Source organism: Lepidochelys kempii, chromosome 2 (genome assembly GCF_965140265.1).
Source record: "Lepidochelys kempii isolate rLepKem1 chromosome 2, rLepKem1.hap2, whole genome shotgun sequence".
Taxonomy (NCBI): Eukaryota; Metazoa; Chordata; order Testudines; family Cheloniidae; genus Lepidochelys; species Lepidochelys kempii.
In genome coordinates, this window is record NC_133257.1 from 111763694 (window position 1) to 111781051 (window position 17358).

The 17358-nt window shown below is 44.0% G+C and overlaps 1 long non-coding RNA gene across 1 annotated transcript in view; it reads right to left on the minus strand.

The window, feature by feature from the left end:
• The window catches only part of LOC140906971 (uncharacterized), a 41340-nt gene extending 24295 nt beyond the window's left edge, over nt 1-17045 (minus strand). The window contains exon 1 of the long non-coding RNA XR_012157323.1: nt 16877-17045. This is a non-coding gene — a long non-coding RNA (uncharacterized lncRNA). The remainder of the gene's footprint in view (nt 1-16876) is intronic.
• Between the last annotated feature and the right edge of the window lie 313 nt (nt 17046-17358).

Sequence of the window (17358 nt, forward strand, 5' to 3'; positions counted from 1 at the left end):
ACCGCGTACCTTTGTCTGAAAGCACAGATCAGCTCCAAATTTGAAAACCTGAATGCCAACCTCAACTCTTTTTGCTAACGATAGATTAACCCCTGATTTCGGCCCACACTACAATGACCTCTCCGAACTTGCCGGACAACAACCTGGTTCTATGAATCCACCACATTCAAGAAGAACTAAGGGAGCACCTCGAGGACACTAGGAAGGACTTCAAATAGTATGCAGACTGCCATGACAGGAGCGGTCTTCTCAATAGAGAAACTCTTTGCTGAATGGAGGTACTGAGCCCTTGGCACTGACCGAATCCCTAAGCCCTCTCTGTGGCACTAGTTCCTGCCCCATTCCCCTTCCTTAACCTTCTGATCCCATCCTCCTCCACTGGCTATAGGGAGCAAACTCTCGGTCCTTTTCCTCACCCTGGCACAGTCCACCCCCAGCATGTCCGAGCCGAGCTCCTCGCTGACAATGGGAATGTCCTCCCCTCATTCCCTGGGAGGGAGGAAACTGTTATCCCTATTTTACAGGCAGGGAATGAAGGTGATGAAGTGACCCCCTCCAAGGCCACACTTACAAACATGAGGTAGCTCCAGTAACGTAGCTGGGAGCGGGGGGAGCGGTTGCTCCCCCTCTGAGCACAAGTGGCGCCTTTTTAATTTAAAGGCGCCTTTTTAAATTTTTACCCACCCGGTGGCGCTCCGGGTCTTCGGCAGCAGGGGCCTTCATGCGCTCCGGGTCCTCCGCGGCATTTTGGCAGCGGGGGCCTTCGGTGAGTACAAGCGGGTGGCACTTTTATGTCCGCTGCCCCTGTTCGCTCCACCTAGCTACACCACTGGGTAGATCTGGGAACTGGATTGTGTTCCACTCTAGTGCCTTCTTCATAGGGGCAGGTTCACTTCCTGCCCTTCATTTTCCCTTCCCCTCTGGGATCTTCTTCTATGGGGTCTCCAAACAGGAAATGAACAGGAGCTTCCTCCCCTCTCTGTCTTCCAGGCTAAGGGATCTGTCCCTGCCTCCTACATCAATCAATGTAGCTTGCAGCTGGCCCAGCTTGGGGACCAATGACCTCATCCTGTCAAACCAAGAAGAGCCGGCTCTCAGTGATGCTTAGGTAGAAAACCCTACTCCCCTCATGGAGGTAGGAACCACTCACTCATCTGGGTAATTGCAGCTCTTGGGACAAAGATCAGGTTCCTGTTACATAGCCTGGCTTACAGCATCCCTTATCCCTGGATCCCAGCCCTGGGACTCAGACGTTGTTCTCATTGTGCTATGTTGATTTTATTCCTAGGAAAAGCATCTCCGAAGGAGGTATATAAGGATCCTGGACTCTATTGCCTGCAAGAAGCTGCAGTCACCTTCACAGGTAGAGGTCACTGTCATTCATACAATTTCAGCACTGCCCTTTCTGCTCTCCAGCTCTGCTCCCTCCAGCAGGACAGAGACACCCCTTAACTCCCAGAGTCCTGATTTCCTGCTATTCCTGAGGCTGAGGGCTTGTATTGACCGCACTCCCACCATCAGATACTTTTCCTATGGGAATCTCACTAGAGCAGAGAAGCAATCTCCTCTTCTCTTAGAACCAGTCTGCTCAGTAAATCCATCCACACTGGCCTCATCTTAGCTGCTTTATCCAAGATGAGGAGTATCTTTTGAAAACCCTTACTGTGGGGTTGAGCAGGGGAGACTGGAGCTCCAGCAGATTCCCCTGAAGAACACCACCCTGTCTTTCTGTGGTCAGGGCAGGACTCACCGTCCGTCATGAAGGTTAAGACCGGATGGGAGTTGATGGATTGACCTTGATATGTCATGTCCTTGGGTGGATGAGGGACCTACATCACAGAGGTGGACAGCAGCAGATGTTCCACACATGGCCAGGAATGGGCTAAACAACCTACAATGATAGGTAAGTAAAACCATGGCCACATATAGACACCACGGGCATTGGTGGGGATTGAACCAGGGCCCTTCAGCACAAGCCCCTCTCACTCAAGCTAAAGGGGTCACTCTAGGAGTGTAGAAGAGCTACAGGGTCTGTCTGATGGAATGAATAGAAAGGGGAGCCTGAGCTGATATTGCTGGGCCCTTCCCGGTAGCAGGGGATGCTGTGGGACAAAGTGACAGTAAGATGGGAGTGGGATGGGAGGAGGGGATGACTGAGGTGGAGATGTTGGCACAGGGAGGTGTTTGCACAGGGGGCTTTGGAGGTGCGAAGGAGAAGTCTGAACTGGACATGGAAAAAGGGCAGCCAGAGCCAGACTTGGGGAAGTGGGAAAGACAGCACCAGGAGAGGAAGATCATGTCAGCAGCTGCAGTTTGGATGGCTGGGAGAGGGAAACTGGGGAAGTCACCAGAACATGATCTGGAGTCTTGTCAGTAGGAAGAGCCTGGATACACATCAAAGAAATCAGCCCCGTTTTAACAGAGGGACGGACAGAGATGGAGCAGTGGAGAGTTCCCCTAGAAAGGAGGCTGATTATGACTCTGTTCTGGTTCTAAGTCCTGTGCTTGGACCACACTCCAGTGCAACAGTCCGTAAATTAATGTCCCACCTGAACAACAACCAGCCAGTGCTTCAGCATCCTGGCCTGGAGAAGAAAACTGACAATCTTGCAGGAGATTCCTCAGGTCAGTGTGAACCAAGGCTGGTGGCCTGTTGGAGAGTCTGTCTGACACATTTGGGAAGCAGCCACTTAGAAATGGCTGCTCCACGTAAGAGCATGGGGATTGCAAAACCCCTCCAATGCACAGAGCTCTGACTAACAAGACTTGTATTCTGTCACTAGAGTACTGATGGCAGAGACCAGCCTGCTTCCCCTGTGGTCTGGGCCACGGTGTTCTGCACGGAGGAACTGCTTCTTTCTCTGCAGGCTGCAGGGATCTGAAATTGTTTGCAGCCCCTGCTGTTGCTGTACCCTGGAGAAGGTGTATTTGTCTGGCACTGTATTTGAGGTACCAGGGCTAGATACTGCTGACCTTATTCGCTGTTGTGACAGCAGTCAATGGCAGTTCCTCTGGAATCATATGGATCCCACACAGTCTCTCAAAGGTGGACAGGGACTTTTCTATGCAGCCAGTCTCTTGATAAATTGGGCAGGCTTTCTCCTGCTCCCTGCTGTTAAGAAGGGATGTACTCAGATTCTGAAAGTGCTGCTTCAGTACTTTGAGCTGCAATGCATGAGTTCTCTCCTCAGTTGCGCTGCTCTATGCATTTTTTGTTAGGCTTCCTCCTCCATTTCACTGTTGGCTTTGACTGCTGCCATACATTCCATGCATCGTTGCTGGGCACTTGCCTCAGTTTCCCTGATCTGCAACTCCACCATCATTATTATATCATGTTAATGTTCTTTCTGGGCTTCCAGGTGTTGTAGCCTGGCCAGTTTCCCTGAAATGTTCAGGGATGCAGGACCCTTGGATGCCTGGTCATAGCTCATGAGCAAAGTTCTCGGTTCCTGATCTGAGGCTTTCCTCTTAAATGATGATTCCCTTTGCGAGCACAAATGCTCAAGGTCTTTTGTCCCAAGACCCTCATAGGACTGTGATTCACTCATTGTGACTAATCTTTAACCCTTAAACGCTCTCAGTATCAAATTAAAACTTTTGAAAAGCATTGGGTTTTAAGATCTTTAAAACCAATTGACCTGTTGCATGCGAATCCTGCCAAGACTATGCCAATTGCTACACAGTCTGCAGTGGCTCATGACTGTGAATGCCTACCTCAGGGCAGACACCCCCAACTGGGTGGTATGTTCAACTGGTGGTATGTTCTATAATTAGATTTCACCAAGCCAGTAACAAAAGTGAACTCCTGGTTTACTATAATAGTCTTACTGTGGAGTCACCGACAGCCCCTTAGATTCTCCAAGCTATCTTGCCAGACAAACTGGGCTTAATGATAAATGGTCACTTGCACCAAAAATCATACCACATTTGGGTTGCTTCCAGTCCCAAGAGACAAGTCTCTTTCCCCCAGATTAATTGGCACCCTAGATTTTACACCAAAGACAATGCCTGTAGCCAATCCTGCAATAAACCATCTAAAGGTTTATTAACTAGGAAAAAGGACTAAGAGTTATTTATAGGTCAAAGCAAGCAAACATATACACACAAATGAGTTACCATCTAAATCCTAAAAGTGAGAGAGTTGTAGTGATCTGTCAGTTCAAAGTGTATTTCAAGGCAGACACAGGAGGCTGTCCCTGGGGATCTCTGACTGCAGTTTAGAGTCTCTGGCCCTTCAGAGTTCAAACAGCCAAAAAGATGGAAAATTTTCCTATGGCTTTGTTTTATTTCCTTCATTCAGCTTCCAAGCCTACAGGACAAGATTCCTGATGTTTCTTGATGGCCCATCTGATTTTGATAGTCCATCTGGATGGGTGGGGAGCATTTCATAGAGTCTAAATGCTAAATATATTCTTATAAGACTAATACCTATTTTGAGCAAAACTAACATACAGGTGACCCGATCTGGTCTCCTGCTATGAGTTTATCAGTTCCTAGCTAATGGCTGCAGCCTGGGCAAGAGCTGGTATCTGATCTGAGAGTGTCACAGAGCATATTAATCTTACTTATTTTGTCTGTATCCCAAGTTATAAGGTAATATTTAAGTGTTTGGTAATGATAAAATTAGTTGCTCTGAAACTGTAAACCGAGTCAGGAGAGAAGCATTATTAAGTGTGAAATGCTAGTTTACCACAAGATATGTCATCTCTCTCCAAAAAAAGAAGGCCCATAGACACCAGACAAGCCATTGTGGAACATGGACCAAAGACATTGATTGCTTCCCCCCCACCCCCACCATACCCATGAAGAGAAATCCAATGCAGTCATCCCATGAGCTTGAACTCTGGGAGGATGGGAATAGAAATCTTGTCAAGAAGAAATTGTTATCTCTATGCTGCGTGAACACTGAGGGACAAAGATTTCTAAGCATAAGGAAGAGTTCCCCGGCTGTTTAGCCTGGGTCAGCCCTAAACGGCATATAGAGCTTCCACATTACAGCAGCTTCTATTTTTTTTTGGGGACCTAAGGCTGTAGCTGATTTGTGAGTGTATGTTTACCTGCTTTAACCTGTAAACAACGCTCTTATTTCCCCCCTAGTTAATACATCTTTTGTTCATTTATTATTGGATTGACTACAAGTGTTGTCTTTGGTGACAGATCTAGGGTGCACTTGACCTGGGGTAAGTGACGGGGAGTAACCTGAATATTTTGATTTTTTGGTATAAGGGACCATCTATCACAAAGGCAAGCTTGCCTGGGTGGCAAGATAGATCAGAGTACAAAAGGGGACTGTCTGTGACTCCATGTTAAGGCTGTTGTAGTGCGTAAGGAGTTCACACTTGACACTTGGCTGGCGAAATCTAAGTATAGAATTCACAACCAGTTTGGGGTTTGTGCCCTGATTCTTCACAGTCTGCCCTGAGCTTGGTACTCCTGCTCATGCGCCATTCTAGATAGCTTGACAGTTATTGAGAGAGTGTTGTGTTGACATGACATTGTGATTGACATCTGCCCAGAATCTCCAAGACACCTGGCAATGGCTGGGGAATAGCAAATTCATAATAGATATACATATTCTTGGCAAGATCTTCACAGTATGATCCTCTCTCTCCTTCCTTACATCCTTTAATGAGTAGGAAATGGTCAATGTAGACAGGATTAAATCATCATCACTGGGCATCAGCATTAGAATTCCTTTGAGATGAATGGAACTATTTCATCTTCCCAGAGCTATTGTTTCAGGCTTTCTGCCAAGTCAGGAGGATAGGACACCATTAGTTGCTCTCTGTTCACATTCTGAAGGTAGGTTTTGGTGTTTGTTTGCTCACTTTTTGTTTTTTTGTTTGTAACCATAAAGACTAGAGACTTACCTTTTTGGTTTTTACTGAAAGCTGAGCTTTTGGAGAATGAGATGGCAGCTCAGAGAAGGTGAGAACATGTTGTACCCCTGCATTCTTTCTTCCCCAGGCTCAATCCCTAGTTTGTTCTGGTCAAGCTGGCCTTGAGAGAGGCTCATCCCAAACTCTTGACATGAATCTTCTTTCCATGACAAATAAAATTCAACTGTAAAAACAAGGCGAGTTGGGACAGGCCCCTCTCAGTTGCCAAATGGATTCTGTTTATACTCCCTGGGCCTTTTTCTGTCAGCTCACATCTGTCACTTGTACTTCTGTGTACAGCACTGTGTGTACTCTGAGCTGTGCACTTTGCTGTATTTTATTAATGAGAAAAATTGCTGAGGGCACAGGATGTTTTCCTTTCTGATGGACAATAACATATGTCAGAATTTTGGTCCAGTTTCATGTATGATTTTGTGTTACCTTGGTGACCCAGGGCAAAGGCAGCATAAAATGATCTGTGATCAAAAGACGAAATATTCTCCCAGAAGGTTCAACATCTTTATCCAATAGACCACATCTAATTCAGTTCTAACTGACATATTACATTATTTGGCTCTGTTTCAATAGTGTTTTTTGTTTCAATAGTTAATACACTATTAAAAATGACAGGACGTATTGTTCCAGTGGTTGCAGGAAACAGCTTTCAAGTGAACAGCACAACTGGTCTGGGGACCAGACCTGCCTGTCTTGTTCAAGTTGCACAGAACTCTTTTTGTTTTACAGGCAAAGACCAGCCTTTACCCGACAATGAGGAAGTAACAAACAAGAAGATACGCATTAGGCATGGAGTTCTCTCACATTTTCAAGGTATGGACCATATCTTAATAGAGAGATTGCCTTCCATTCACAGTCACACAACATCCATGTGACAATTACAGAAGTGGCTTACATGGAAAAGTAGTTTTTTGATGTATGCAGGTGTATTTATCTGTCAGCATGATATGGTTTCCCCCCCCTTTTTGAAAAATATCAATCAGCTGTTCTTCTTTTGATCTTCATTTAATCTCCTTCTCCCATCCATCCTTTCCCCCGTCTCCTCTGCACATATTTCAATGTCCAGTCCTCCTCTCACGCTGAGCGTGCTCCTCGGTCACAAAGTCTATTAGGCACACTGATTTCAAAGGTTGTTTGAAACTTTCATTACACAATCTAATTCAATGTACCCTATGGAAGTTGGTTTATCAGGAGTTTACTGTAAGCACACGATGTACAAACTTTATTTTCGAGCTGTGTCTTTGTTATAAATATGTTATATGCTGATTTATAGGAAGATCAAAACAATACAATGCAACTATATTTTATACTGAATCTGTCATGCAGGGCATATCCCAAAATGCCTCTTGGAGCTACATAGTGCAAGACAGTATTGGGTATACATTACAGAACGCAGTGATGTAAAGACATTCTATGGTGAATGAATTAAAGTATTCAAGCATAAGGCCAATAACAGATGGAAGATGGAAATTAAGAGTTATAAGCCGGGAAGAAAATATATATTTTCAACTGAGATTTGAAAAGAGATGGAGAATTGATGAGGTGGAAAGATGGAGACAGTCTGTTCCACATGGCAGGAACTTAAGATGAGAAGGTGCTTGCACTATTAGTGGCAAGAAATAACAAGGAGGCTCGTGCTAGACCACAGAGGGAGGGAACAGAAAGAGGAGAGGAATCAGACCCATATGGAATGCTAGAGACAGTCCATGGAGAATGGTTTGTAAAGCCAGGAGGACGAGAGAACAGCTCTGAGTTGGATCCTGAATTGCATGGCAAGCTAATGGAGCATTCTGAGGATAGAAAGTCTGCAATACTTTGCAGTTACTGGAGTCTGGAGAGCTGAGCTTAGGGAGGTTATTGAGAAAGGACCCGCAATAGTTAAGCAGAGAGGAGATTAAGATGTGGATGAATATTTCAGCAGAGGTGGTGCTAAAGAAATGGCATGCACAGGTGATGTTGCAGGAGTGGTGATACACAGGTTTTTCGAATTTGGGATTAGATCCTGTCCTCTACTTTACTACTGCACAACAGGAGGAAAAAGAGCATAGAGAAACTTGTGCCCCACCCCCTTGCAAACAACAAGACAGGATCTCTCCCTATTGCTAAGAGAACATTAGGTGGGGAGACTGGCTACTATACTGGCCTGTTCAGTGTGGCCCTAAGATGGAATTGTCTGCTGGCTCAGAAACTATATCCAGGCCTCCAGCTAGCTAGCACCTAGGTTGTAGACAGCAACATTTGCTTGCCAGTGGCACATAATCCTCCTTTTCAGATAGCCAAGTTCTCCCTACCATGTGTCCCTCTGGAGCCACACTCTGGAATCCTTTCCTGCTCAGTACAATTGCTTAGGAGGGAATGCAAGTGCCAGCATCTTTGCTATCCCTTGCAGCACTAGCCAGGCTAGAATTTGGACTAGTAGAAGTATGAGTTCAGGGTCAAGGATAATGCTAAATTTCTAGACAGTGAAGGCAAATGGGTGAGCTGAGTTTCACAGAGAGGTCAAGAATATATTGTTTGAAGATGCTTCTCTTGTAACTGATGTAGTCTGTATGGAACTTCAGAGTAATGGACAAATATATGAAGTGAGCTAAGCTGAGTAATTTCCTTTTAAATGATGCCTAAGGAAATACACACAATAGTATTTTTTTAAAATAGTTTTGATGAAAGTTAAAAAAAAAAAAGCATTGTTTTTATACAGTCAGAAAAATATCTTTAACAGAGCCGTGTAGAATGCAGGCACTTAAATGGGAGTATATTGTTTGTGAATGATAATACAGTATCTTTGAATAGGATATTGGAATATAATGTGTAGGATTTTACTCTTTTAGCCAAGTGAATGTTCTGTGTGTTTGCATTGCACCTAGCACAATCAGGTCATGGCCTATGACTGGCACTACAATCATACAAATAATAAATAAGAATAAGAATAATAGTGTAAAAAGGAGCAACTGGTGAACATTGAGTGAACCATGATGAGAGGTGGATAGAAGTGTAATGGAATAAGGGAGATCTAGCACTACTGATTGTCCCTTAGTTACTAATAAAAGAAAAGTGGATTTTTAAAATGTGGATCTTGCTCTTGGCATCAGCTTATGTAAATAGCTGTTGTGGGAAAATTTAAGCTTGACATAAATTCAGCCATTGTGTGTCCAGCCATTGCTAGCTGAAAACCAAATACCACATAGCTAGAAATAATTCGTTAGGACTCTGAGAGGCAAGGCCGTATAGCTGCGTGATTGCAGTTTTACTAATCAGAATGGGAGGATGGGACAGAAAGGTAATGTGCCATAAAAATGGAAGGGAGTGTGGAGATAGGTGACCTTGGTTTAACTGTCCCTGACATATATGCTTTATTGTTGTTATGACTAGAAATACTAGAAATGCTTTGCTGATAAGGAATAATGAGCAATTTACTGAAACTAGGAGAACTGTTGTCCCACGAGGGCAATGATCCCCAAACTTTTTCCATCATGTCCCCCCTTACCCAAAATGGAACCTGTCTGCCCACACCCATGGGAACTGGCTTGGGAGTGGGGCTGTGGTCGGGGGCTGGGAACCGGGCTGGGAGCTTGGGGCCACTGGGGCTGAAGGCTAGGCCAGAGCAGAGCTGGGGGCAGAGCAGGGGTGGGGAGGATTAGGGCCCAACTGTTTGGGGACCACTGCACTACAGGATACTACAAGTGACTTCTAGTGAGTCACATGAGTTACCTGCTTTATTTAAGTTAGCTATAAAAGATGAGGTAAAAGAATACACTTTGGAACAGTCGGAGGGAACTTTTCTTCAGGCAAGGAGCTGACACCTAAACTCCCCAGAAGCTGGATGGAAGGAGGGTCCCCAGAAGCTTGGCTGTTGATCAGTCAAAACCATCTCAGACTTGGGTAACTATAGTTTGGGGTGCTCTGAATCTATTGCTATAGCACATATGTGTGTGTGCTTGTGACCTAATAAAAAGTAGTTTTAGGTAAAAGCAGTCTGGTTTGTATCAATCATTTATTAGATGGAGGAGCTGTGTCCCCATTAATTTATTCCTGATGCCCCCTGGAAAAAAACCCGTTAAGTTATCACTGCTTTGGGCTCTGAAACCCCTGGGTAACATAGCCACTGATTCATTGTGTAATGAGTGTCCAGGTGAGCACAAGTGGCATTTTTTTTCACAATTTGGCCTTTATCTCACTGTGTTCTCTTGCCTATGAATTTGTATCTGGTGTACAGTAATCCAGGGTAAATTACAGCAGGGTCAGATTTGGACAAGGTTAATTGCTGAGTCACTGAATTTTTCTAAACCTGAGTTAAGTTCTGAAGCTGAGCTGGGGCTAACAAGCTCTTCTGGACTCAGCCAGCACTAACCAGGTACAGCTGTAAGGCTTGCTCTCCCTGGAGTGGGGATGGAGGTGGGGAGCTTAATAAGGGAAAGCCTGCCATAGGAAGGGGTGATAAACAGGAAGAAGACTGCTGTACCTCAGGGTATATCTACACTTAAAACGCTACAGTGGCACAGCTGCGCTGCATTCGAGTTTCAATGTAGACACTTCCTACGCGGATGGGAGGGATTCTCCTGTTGGTGTAGGTTATCCACCTCCCTGAGAGGTGGTAACTAGGTCGATGGAATTCTTTTCTCAACCTAGTGCTGTCTATGCTGGGGGTTAGGTCATCTTACCTACGCTGCCCAGGGGTGTGGATTTTTCAGGCTCCTGAGCAATGTAGTTAAGCCAACTTTTCTAGTGTAGACCAGGCCACAGAGCCTGCTGACTGCAGAGGCATATCAGCAAAGAGGGAGGCAGTCGCAGACCTCACCCCCCTGAGATTGTGCAGAGCAGGTATAAAGTAGAGTGACCCAAGAGGAGGGGCTGGAGGCAGACCCTAATCCTGATTAGAGACACTGTACCTGCTGACAGGCCAAGCCCCAAAGGGGCGACCCAAAAGACTGCCTAAGAGACAGACCACCTTTGCCTTTCTTTACTTTTACTCTGATTTCTGCCCCCACCCCCAGGGAAAGAGAGAAAGAGAAGACTTTTATTTTTTGCTTGTTTGTTTGGAGAGTCCCTTGTGTGCTACAAACATAAGGCTGGAACTAGGGGTGCTGGGGGTGGTGCTGCACCCCCTGGCTGGACATGGTTGCCATTATATACAGGATTTACAGTTTGATTCAGTGGATCTCAGCACCCCCACTATAAAAATTGTTCCATCACGCCTGGCTACAGATGGGGGAAGGACCTTGTAAACAACTCAAATTGTAGTTTGGTTGGAGCTCAGGGGAGCCCCCAATCCCCTACAATCATATTTCAGTCAGTGGTGATTTCATTTCTTCCAAAACAAAAGATCAGGACAGCAAAAGTTTACAGCTCATGTGTGTTGTCAGCATGGCCTATGCTTAAAACATAGGTTGACAAAGCTACGGTGCTCAGGGGTGCGAAAAATCCAGCGTAGATTAATCGAGATCAACGTAACAATGCTTCCATTGGTATAGCTACCATCGCTCAGGAAGATGGAGTTCCAACAGCGATGGTAAAACTGCTTCGGTAGCTGTAGGGTGTCTCTACACAATGAGATTACAACGGCATAGCTATGGGGCTGTAGCACCCGTAGTGTAGACATGGTCAGTGACCCTCATACTGGGTATGAGCAGCCAAGAGGGAGTGAGATGGGGAACTTACCACCGTCAGGATCTTGCTTGTAACTTCACAACTCCAAGCAGCAATAAGAAATGCAAATCAAATGTATTCCATTCATCCTCTCTCACTCAGGTGCCTCTTTTTGCCTTGAAAGAGCACCCAATTCACCCAACTGCTTTCACTTTCCTGCAAGGCAACAGCATTCTTTTGTCTAGGTTTGCATAGTAAATTTTAATGCATTCATGCTCTTACCGGCTGGCTCCTATATCCGCAGGCCCTGGTTAGCTAGGCAATCAGTCTTCTTCATTTACTTCCTTTTCTTAGAAGAAATGGCTTGCAGATTGGCAGGTGAGTAATTGTGGCCTCTATCAACCTGGCACATTGTTAAGCTAGTGGCTAACAAATAGAACTGTAAAGCTATCATCCTACCCATTGTGAACCTCTCAGTGAAAGTGGTTTGCATGACAGCTTATACTCCTCAGTGATTATCCTATTCATGGGAAGATATTCAGATAATATCAATCATCTTCAAAGGGAACAATTTACTTTTAAAATGTGTCAGTGCCTTTGGGGGGAAAAACTTTTCTCCATTGATATTAGCAAACAGCATTTCTATATGCTCAGAATGTTTTTTCTGCCAAAAGGCAAATAGATTGAAGAGACCGTGTATGTAACTTCTTAAAATGGCCTTTAATTGTCAATCTTTCTTTTGTTGAACTCAGTGGTAATTACTTTTGGGGGGAAAATCTTGAACTTAATGAAACAGTGATAGGATTGCTCAGGTTTCAGAGTAGCAGCTGTGTTAGTCTGAATCCACAAAAAGAACAGGAGTACTTGTGGCACCTTAGAGATTAACAAATTTATTTGAGCATAAGCTTTCGTGAGCTACAGCTCACTTCATTGTTTTTTCATGAAGTTGATAGATTTCTACTCCATACGGCTAAATTCAGTGCCTTGCATAATGACAGGTTTCAGAGTAGCAGCCATGTTAGTCTGTATCCTCAAAAAGAACAGGAGTGCTTATGGCACCTTAGAGACTAACAAATTTATTTGAGCATAAGCTTTTGTGAGCTACAGCGCAGGTTACTGTGCATCTTTCTGGGTCACAGAGATGCTTTTTTTAAAGCCCATGAATACTAGCATTATTTAGATCCACTATTCAACACAGAATGATGTCTTGATAGCTATAATTTTAGTCTTTTTTGTCCGGATTAATTTTATATTTTTTACTCAGAATATATTAATCCATGGAATGATAGAAGACCCTATTCAATCCTAAATCTATCCATCTGCTAGGGAAGAATTGTTCCTTACAATATGTTCTCACCTTCTTTTATCCAGTCTCTTTTAAAATGTCCCAAAATATTAGGTTTCCCCACTCACCTTTGGAGACTATTCCACAGACTAAAGCTCTGATCCTGAAAACACTTAGCACATCCTTGATTTTTATGCACACATGTCGACCCATTGAAATCAACAAAACTACTCACATGTATAAAGCTAAGTATGTCTCCCTGACCTTGGAGATCTTAGAATCTAATGGCCCAATCCTGCAAGATGTTGAGCATCTCCTGAGAGATGCTCAGAACCCTCAGGAATTTTCTGGGATCTGAGGGTATGGACAGAGTTTGGGAAATGGGATGTGATCAAAAGTGAGTGAATGAACAGTGTAGTGTGGGGTATATCACAGTAGTTCCATGATCATCTTCTATTCTGTTGGGGGTGTTTTAGTCATTAAAGGCTTGATCAAACATTCACTGAAGTCAATGAGTGTTGGACTGAATTCTAATTAGTTAACACTCTTAAAAGGGGCATTTGTATGGCATTTCGAAGAAGTATGCTTCTCGGGAAGGATGGAAGCGGGAGAAGGCTGGGAAACAGTGCACTGGGTCAGCAAAGAGGATCCAGGACTAGTATTTACATATAGGAAGGCCTGTAGGCCCTAGGGATTCATATGTGAAAAGTCGAGACGAGAGTGAGAAAGAGAGACACAAAAAAGACTTAGTCATGTAGTTTGAGCTGAGTCCAAGGGTTGAATTATGTTGCGCAGTGCTGAGCACTCTGTGGATTCTCATCAAATAATAAGCCATTGTTTGGATGAGATCTGGCTGTATATATTTATATATGTATCTTAACTATTGTCTAATTTTTATCTTGTGCTTTAAGCTGTCATTAGAATGGGACGGAATCTGCTGTGTGAATAAGAAATATGATTGTGATTTCATACAGGCTGCCTCTCTGCAGCAGAAAAAAGAAAAAATGAGCTTGAATTTTAATAACTATTTGAAGGCTTTCTTTAAGTGGACAGAGTCCCCTGCTAAGCAAATCACATTGTGATTGCATTCCCAGAAACCTGAAAGATGATCATGGAGCCAAAGAAAACCTACACGGGGAAAAAAATAATCACTGGTATTATCAGAACTCCAGCTGCCAGGATCAATTAAGGAGACTTACCTTGAGAAGCAGAGAAAGCTGCAGGAGGGAAAGATCAGATTTGTAAAATGTAAAGGTTTTGAGGAGCGAATACAAAGTATGTATACTGTAGTAGGGCTACTTGCCAATGTAGGGCCAACTTATGTTTAGTCCTGACCAGATACACAGGGGATTCCAGGAAGCCTTCCCCCTCTCAAACCCCTGCACAGGAACCGAGCACAGTCTGGCTGTGGAATGCAGGTACCATGCTGTGTTAGTGCCGCCAAAGGCATCGGCCGCCCTGAAGGAAGTGGAGAGAGCTGAGTCGTGGGGGGTCCGTGCTCCCCAGGTCCTGCATCTATTAGCTGGTTGGGGGCAAAGTTATGGTGAGGGGGCTCAGCTATTTAAAGCGTGGTTCAGCTACTACTGCAGCCTATGCTCTCCTGGAGCCCCAGGAGGTAGCATTGCCACTTGCCAGGTGTCCAGTTTTCAACTGAACACCCGGTCAAAAAGGGACCCTCTGCAGCCCTCCCCAGCCTGGTGAAAATGAGCAAGTGAGTGAGGGTGGGGAGAACGAGCGACAGAGGGAGGGGGGAAGGTGGAGTGAGTGGGGTAGGGCCTCGGACATTTTTGGCGGGGCAAGGGTGTTCGGTTTTGTTCAGTCAGAAAGTTGGCATTCCTGCCAGGAGGAATTGTGAGTAGCTCTCACTGCAGGAACTTCCCTCCCTCAGTGAAGAGCTGTGCCTTGAAAGCTCAGTCTAGCCTTGTTGTTCTCACAAAGGCACAGCTCTGCACTGTGTGTGTCTGATGGGCAGGATGGGACAGGAGAGGCCAGGAAGTGAGTTGACTTAGCCAGAATTCCACCTGAGGCTCTCAGGGAGCACACATTGGATTCCATACAGTTTCTGAAGGAAAGAGGATGGGGGCAGAGATGGGCCCTGTTACACTTACCTTTACACTTACAAAGTCATAACAATAATAGAGATAGTAATGAAATCATTCTGGGTCAGGGCTTAATGTGCATGTATGTTTCAGATGCATGCTAGTGATCTTATTAGAGCTTTAAAAGCCTGTAAAAGACTTTACCTCAGCAAGTTCCATGCTCATTTAAACCCCTGGTTTATCATTATAAAGTGTATTAACTTTCCCATGTTTAATGCTTATTTCTGTCCTGAGAGAGAGCAACAAACAATACATCACAAATGGGTTCCCTGGGAAATATGGATAAGTGGAAGCAGGACACCATTTACACTTGCAGCTGATTGTTTTAAAAAAGCTGTTCTGAAGTTCAAAAGGTGAAAGGCCATATTTGGTAATCTTCTGCCTTTTATCATAGGGTTTTTTTTTCTTTATTCTGAACAAAATGGAATTACTGAGATCTTTTGACCATCATTAGGCAGTTTCACCCTCTAGAAGAGTCAAATAGGAAAGTAAAAGGCAGCAATACTTACCCAGAATCATCTTTGTTTACTAGTTCCTTGGAATAGCTTCAAGAATGCTAGCCCAGTGCAGGCATCTAATGAATGCTGCCTACTGTATATACCGTATAGGTGATTCACCCATCTATGACACTGAATCACATTGCTGTAACAAAATGTTTCTTCCTGCTTTTTAAGAAATGGGCTAATGGCAATAGTTAGTGGCAAGACAGGCAGTTGCTGTGCACTGTTCTTTCCCCACAGATACTTTTCCCACAAAACACATGGTATTCCAGACTTGGGCATCTCCTGATCATATGCTAACCATATTCCATTTTGGAATAATAAATATTGATTTTTCTGATGTTGACAAATGCCTACAGAGGACTGGAATTAATGTTAATTTCTGCAATCTAATCCAGATTTGAACCCAAGGGAAAAGCTAGTGTATGTACAGTGCTACAGTACCTAGCCTTTTTCACTAAATTATTCTCAGATAAACTTTTTCAATTAGCTTTGACTTAATTCAGTCCTTAACTATTCATATTTGGGTGCCTAGAGTACAGGATCCATATAAAAGTGGTGTGGTTTTTCAGGCTGTTGAGCAGTTGCATGTCCCTTTGGCCTAATGAGCACACCCTCTATGACAATAACACAGCACAGCTTCTCTATAAATCTAGTCCCAGCATCCATGGAATTTGCTTGTTACAGAAATGTGTCACGGCAGGGGGCAGGGAAAGGTTGTAATGAAATGTAGTATATCTAGGACTCTGAGCCAGGGTGGTGTGTGCTATACTAAAATTGCCTTGCAGGAGGTACAGCAATTCTGTGCAGAGAATTGGAGCAATTTCTGGGTTAAAAGTTTTACTTTACAGCACTTTCTCCATGTGAAATTAAGCTCTTAACAAAAAAAAAGGCAGGCATGCTGTAAAGTTAACACTTATGACTGATGCATGATTAATGATCCCCTAAAGGCACTGAGAGAGAAAATTACCTCCTTCCTTCATTTAAGGACATTATTAGAAGACTCAGTGAGTTCAAAGCTCATGAAAGAATGTTAAGAGACTGAATCAGGCTTTAAAAAAAAATCAAGATAAATTATTTGCTCAGCATTTCAAGGGCAAGTTTCCTTTAATGTACTGGCAGAAGAAAACTTCTCCACACACTGTTACACACTATTCATTTTTTTACTCTATCTTATCAATTATGATTTACTTGCCTATGTAACGTTCTCACTGTGTACCAAATGGGCCATAATTTTGAATAGATGGGAACTAAATCTGCATTTTAGTATTATATCTTGGGACCTTAAGTGTGAGAACCACCATGTCCTGCTGACACTTGCAAAGATAACACAACATGCTGGAAAAATATTGTGTAAGGTAAGCACTGTTTGCAATATCAATATCTTCTCCCCCCTCCCCCAGCAGTTCACAGAATAATAGAATCCACATCAGATAGTGACTTAAATGTTTTGCAGAGAGAGGGAGAAAAGGAAAATAACTTTAAATGCGGCTAATTATATTTCCTTTGTCTTACCTTTGTAGGGCTTAACAGCGGCTTTGCCATGAGTCCTCGGTATGGGACAGGATCGTGTTTCACTGCTTCAGAAGCAGATCAGGAAACCAAAGAGTCTTAATCTGCCTCTGGATCCCTACGCTCTGTGAGGTACATTGCCTATGCTGACACTATCCCTGGCACTGCATACGTCCCTTGAGTTGTGTGGAGTGGGGCAGAGGGTCTGTTCAGTCTCCACCCCTTCCTGCCCACATGTGTGCAGTAGATGTAGCACCCCCATCCCCCTGTCCACAAAACTATCCAAGAGATAGGGTAGCCAGGTTTGGTTGTCATTTTACAGTATAATTGTCAGCCTGGCTTGATTTTTGCAAAACCAACTGGTTCAGAACAGTGTCATATTTTATCAGAACATTTAAAGTTTGGGGCATTAAGACAAATGATCCCAACTATTCTGCATCTCTGCCTCAGATCAAAAGCTCAGAACCTTTAGAATGAAACATTGT